Below are 6527 nucleotides of genomic sequence, written 5' to 3'. Positions count from 1 at the left end.
TAAGCTGGCATTTGTGAGAGAACTTCAGTGAATGACAGGTTCACATTAACCTGTCTAAAAATTTCTCGAACTGCTTGTCCAGCTTTTCTCTATAGAGATTTTGAGGAAAACGTAGAGCAGGCATGTGCTCGCTCACATATGTTCCTCCCTTCTTGAAGTCTCTTCTTTATTTTTCTTTTCTACTCCTTTTTTGCCTTTCTTTTTCTTATCATTTTTACTTTTTGCTTACATCATGTTCCTGGAGTGGGTTCTTTCAACACTTGCCCACTTCTCATGGTCACAACATTTACCGTTTCTTTGAGATTCTTCTCAGTATTAACTGTGTCACGACCCGGATTTTTCGCCCTCGGGAGTCGTGATGGCGCCTACTAGTGAAAGCTAGGCAAGCCAACCGTTTGAACAAATTACCTTTTTCCCATTTTAATCCTTTAACAATTGTGAATCAACAATTTATAAACAGCGGAATTTAAACAAGCGGAAGAAACAAATAAACCATTTAAATAATTTCAATACGATTTCTTAAACAAAGACTACCCAGAACTGGTGTCACAACTTCACAGAGGGTCTAGGAATACTAAAAACAAGGTTCAAAAAATAAATGCAACACTGTTTATGAATTACATAAATGAAACACCAAGAAAGGATAAAGGGAGACGCCAGGGCCTGCGGACGCCTGCAGGACTACCTTGGATCTCCGTATGGACTGAAGGCAGCCACCCAAGCTAAGGTCCAAACGTTGCTGCACTGGGATCTCCACATAGTGCAGAGTGTAGTATCAGCACAACCAACCCCATGTGCTGGCAAGTGCCTAGCCTAACCTCAGAGAAGTAGTGACGAGGCTAGGACCGGACTACCCAATAAACATGTACAGTTAAATCATATACAACGAAAAATAAAAGTAAGAATGTACAGTTTAGAATGGGAGGGGGGAAACATGCTGCGGGAAAACATTATATGATGATAGAAAGATAGAAGGTAAATACAAGGAACACCATAACTCAAGTATCAACAAGAATTAGAAATCAAACAAGTGCACGACATCACCCTTCGTGCTTTTACTCTTGTCCTCACCATAAGAATCAATATAAACTGCACGATATCACCCTTTGTGCTTTTACTCTTCCTCACCATAAGAATCAATATAAACTGCATGGCATCACCCTTCGTGCTTTTACTCTCGTCCTCACCATAAAGTCAATATAATCGGCATGGAATTGTACATCGTGCAGCACGACATCACCCTTCGTGTTTTTACACTCTTCCTCACAAAATCATACACTGCATGAACAATACAAACGGAGTCATATTAATCATAGTATAAGACTAACGGGCATTCTTGACACCAATGTATAGATACTCGTCACCATGCCTATACGTCGTACTCAACAAATAACACATAGCAAATAGGACACAACTCCTAATCCCTCAAGCTAAGGTTAGACCAAACACTTACCTCGATGCCACGAACACAATTCAAGTCTCAACTATCTCTTTACCTCTTGATTACACCACCAATTCGCTCGTATCTAGCCACAAGTTACTTAACTATATCAATAAATGCTAATTGAATCAATTCCAATGCATGAAAATAGGTTTTCTAAAGTTTTTCCCAAAAAAGTCAAAAATTGCCTCAGGGCCCACATGGTCAAAACCCGAAGTTCGAACCAAAATTCGATTACCCATTCCCCCACTAACCCAAATATATAATTTATTTTGAAATCAGACCTCAAAAATCGAGGTCCAAATCCCCAAAATTTGAAAAACCTAGTTTCTACCTACAACACCCAATTTCTCCCATGAAAACCCTTGATTTTGAGTTGAAATCATGTGAAAAGATGTTAAAGATTGAAGAAAACGAGTTAGAAATGACTTACAATCGATTTGGAGAAGAACTTTTCTTTGGAAAATTGCCCAAGAGAATTTATATTTTGGGGTAGTCGCATTTGCGACAATGGGGATTTCTGGGATTTTTCGCATTTGCGATGAAATGATCGCATTTGCGATCAGGCCTGACCAGGACTTCTCTCGTATTTGTGATGGTTTATTTGCATTTTCAATCTCGTATTTACGAGCCAGGCTTCGCAACATACCAGCAATTCCTAAGTCCAAATTTCACTCTATGGCCTATCCAAAACTCACCCGAGCCCTCGGGGCTCCAATCTAAACGTGCACACTAATCCAAAAACATCATACGGACTTGCTCGTGCAATCGAATCACCAAAATAACATCAACAACTATGAATTTAGCATCAAAATCAAAGAAAATTTTAAGAACTTTTAAATTACAGGCTCAACTTAAATTACATATAAGACCTGTACCGAAATCCGGAACTAAAATACGGGTCTGATACCATCAAATTCCAATCACATTTCATTTCCAAAAACTCATATTTATTCCAGAAAATAATTTTCTTTAAAAATTCATTTTTCGGGCTTGGGACCTCGGAATTCGATTCGGGGCATACGCCTAAGTCTCATATTTTCCTATGGACACTCCGACACCGTCAAATCACGGGTCCCGGTTGGGGTCCGTTTACCCAAAATGTTGACCGATGTCAACTTAAATTCATTTTAAAAGCAAATTTTATCATTTTTCACATATTTTCACATAATGGCTTTCCTGATACATGCCCGGATTGTGCATGCAAATCGAGGTGAGATAAAAAGAAGTTTGAAGGCCTCAAAACACAGAATTTATTTCTAAAACAAGTGATGACCCAGGTCATCACAAGCTGGCAGAGTACTTGAGATTCTCTCAGACAATATATTTGTAGTTTGTCCCACTTGTTTCTCCAATTATGCAAACTTGTCCCAAACTCTTTGATAGCTGCACCATGAGCATCTAGCCTCTCATCTGTCTTGACAATGAAAGACTTCATCAAATCTTCTAACCCAAACTAAATTAGTTGTTGAGGCTGAAACTATGGCCTCGACATATTCACAAAAATAGGAGCTCCTTGAAATTTGGAGTTATTTTGCTGCCATGCATTTGCTGTACCCTTAGGTGAACTCCATAAAAAACTGGGGTGCTTTTGATCCATTGCATTGAAATTGTAATTACCCATAACATTCACTTCCTCCATGGTAGCTTGACACTCATGAGTAGGGTATCCTCTTCCACATATGTTATATGCTGCATGAGGCTCATTATGTATTGAGGCTAAGGTCAGCTTCCTGATTTCTTTTGCCATGGCATCAAGCTGTACTTGCATATATGTGTTAGTATCAACATGGTAAACACCAGTCGACCTTCTTATTTTAGCAATCTCAGAGGGTCACTGATTTGCATCTTCAGACAATTCATCAAGAATAGTGACTATCTCCTCTGGAGTCTTTTTCATCAACAGACCTCCAGCTACATTACTCAATGTTCTTTGTGAGGTCAGTGTCAGTCTATCCCAAAATGCATAGAGTTGCATCCAAAGTTCAATTCTGCTATGTTGAAAATTTCACACTATCTCTTTAAACCTCTCCCATGCTTCAAATATAGTCTCAGTATCGTTCTGGTAGAAGTTGTGGATTTCTCTTCTAAACTTGCCCGTTTTAGTTGAGGAGAAATATTTAGCAAGAAATTTTTGGTCATCTCCTCCCATGTTCTAATCGATCCCTGAGGAAATCTTTGAATCCAGTGCTTTGCATCGTCTTTGAGAGTAAAGGGGAATGACCTTAAGTAGACTGCATCTTGTGACACACTATTATATTGGAAGGTGCTCATTATCTCTTCGAAGTTCATCAGATGATTGTGTGGATCTTCGTTTATCTTTCCTGTGAAGAAACAACTATTTTGGAGGGTTTGGAGCAACCCTTGCTTTAACTCAAAATTATTTGTTGCAACTATATGTGATCTCACACTAGATAAACCTTGGTTGTAAAATGATCTAGCATAATCACCAAGTGGTCTCCCAGCACCGGGAGCTATGTTTCTGAACTTGTCTGGAACCAAATGCTGATTCTGAGCCATTCTTCAAGCCCTCTCCCTTTCATAATCAATTTGTGCATCTCTAGGTGCGGCTTTTTCAGCATCTCTTGTAGCTTTCTCTTTGAGTTGGGCTACCTCTCTCGCAGCCAAATCAACATTATCATCATCTCCCGCCATCTTTTCTTTGGTTGAGGATTGCCTAACCGTTTCTGTATTTTCTGGGAGATTTCTTTCCTTCCTCAACTGTCATAGATGTTTCTCAATTTCTGGGTTGTATGGTTGTAATTCCTTACCAGAAGATCGAGTCATGCAACAATCTAACCTGTAGCATGCACATAGTTAAAGAACACCCAAACGTAAAACGAGAAAAATAAAATAAAAATAAAAAGAAAAATTCCTGAATTAGCACTACAAAATATTTCAAACACTATTGATTTCCAATCCCCGGCAATGGTGCCAAAATTTGACAAATTTAAAATGCACCTAAATATGCTCGCTAGTCAAATACAGTAAATTATATATCGTATCCACATGGATTGGAGTTAAATAGTATTATCGTAGTTTATAGCTTAATTGCTATCCAAGATGATCAATAATGGAGAATTATGTGATTTAAAACTAAAATTAACTAAGAGTTTAAACTATTGGCTAATGACAATCAATGCAAGTAGTAGGCAAAGAAGGTTATCAATTGGGAGAAGATAGGGTTGATAGGATAGGTTCAAGATAAATGTTTGGGATTTAACTCTAGATAATTCACTTCTAATTGTTACGCCCCTCAATATTACGTCCTACAGTATTATATTACGATGATGTTACGTCCTACAGTATTATATTACAATGATGTTACGTCCTACAGTATTATAGGAAAAGATTATTTGGAGATTATAAGGATTATGTTATTTCAAACAAGTAATGAGTAAATTCGTGAAGGTGAGAGGGAAGCAAGACAAAGAAATTGAATTTTCGTCCAAGTTTGGCATTTTGGGATAAAATACGGCACGAGCTAAAATACCCGATTTTATGGACTAGTACCATATAAGGTACCACATGGCCGTGATAGTAAGGTATAAAAGGTATGTTAAAAGTGGGTGGTATTATAAGTGATTTGAGATAATTCTTAATTATGTGGATAATTGGTTAATTATTAGTTAATGGGAGATTAACAGGTTAAACAAGTGATTAGTGAATAATAAATCCAAATATTTGGATAAGTGTTACATCTCCAAACATGGCAGCAAAGAGCTAACCAAACAAATGACTAAGGGTCATTTGGGATTAGGTGGAAAACTAAGGTAAACGTTTTACACATTCATTCTCAAGACATTAGCCATTCTGATAAGTTTCAAGACATTAGACATTAACAATCATTCTCAAGACATTAGGTGGAAAACTAATGGAAAAACTAATGTTGGCCATTACTGTGAAGTTTTTAATAATTTCATCTTCAAACACTTAAGTTAGATTCTAAATCCTTCATTAAGCAATGTGATTCCTACAAGTATCAACAATTCCAGCAAGAATTATTTAAACATTATCAACATAAAATTTTGTGGTTCTAAAGGATACAGTGCAATCTTTTCCAAAAATATTATACCGTTTTTCCCTACTCAAGGTATGTTAAGGATATCCCTTCTATGTAACCATACGACCGGTCGTTTTAAGAATTAACGCCCCAATCCCCTATTAACTATTTTTCCGTATTTGTTTCTGCTATTGTGAGTTGCCGAGAGGGTTTATTTGGAGTTTCGGAGAGTTTTGGGACACATAGTCCCTAAATGAGAGCTTAGGTTTTGAAAATTTAACTGTAGTCAGAACAGTGTAAAGATGGCCTCAGAATGAAATTCCAATGGTTCCATTAGCTCCTTTTGGTGATTTTGAGTTTAGGAGCGGGTTCGGATTGTGTTTTGGAGGTCCGTAGCTAATTTAGGCATGAAATGCCGAAAGTTGAATTTTTTTGAAGTTTCCGATTCGATAGTGAGATTTTGATCCGAGGTTTGGAATGGAATTCTAGAAGTTGGAGTAGCTCAATCATGTTGAATGTGACGTGCTTGAAAAATTTCAGGTCATTCGGACGAGGTTTGATAGACTTTTTGATCGAAAACGTAAATTGAGAATTTTTTGAGTTCTTAGGCTTGAGTCCGATGTTAAATTGGTATTTTGATGTTGTTTTGAGCGTTCCGAAGGTTGGAACAAGTTTGAATGATGTTTTAGGATTGGTTGTCATGTTTGGTTGTGGTCCCGAGAGCCTCGGTTGTGTTTCGGATGCTCAACGGATCATTTTTGGACTTGGAGAAGGATTAGATTTTTGCTGGTATTTGTTGCAGACCTTTCTTCATCGCGATCGCGTGGAGAGGATCGTGATCGTGAAGGCTTAGATGAGGCAGAGGAAAATTTTGATGTTCGTGTTCGCATGAAGAGGAATGCAAACGCGTATTTATGGGCAGTGGTTAATCGCAAACGCGTGGACTAGGCCGCGTTTACGTAGAAGAAATAAGGCGGCAGTGGAATTTAGTGTTTCTCTATGCGGTCGTGTGAAGCCAACTGCGATAGCATAGGTTTGAGGGAGCTAAAGCATCGCGTTCGCGGACAGGGTTCTGCGTTCGCG

The sequence above is a fragment of the Nicotiana sylvestris genome, chromosome 6 (genome assembly GCF_000393655.2).
Source record: "Nicotiana sylvestris chromosome 6, ASM39365v2, whole genome shotgun sequence".
Lineage (NCBI taxonomy): Eukaryota > Viridiplantae > Streptophyta > Magnoliopsida > Solanales > Solanaceae > Nicotiana > Nicotiana sylvestris.
This window is presented reverse-complemented; position numbering follows the sequence as displayed.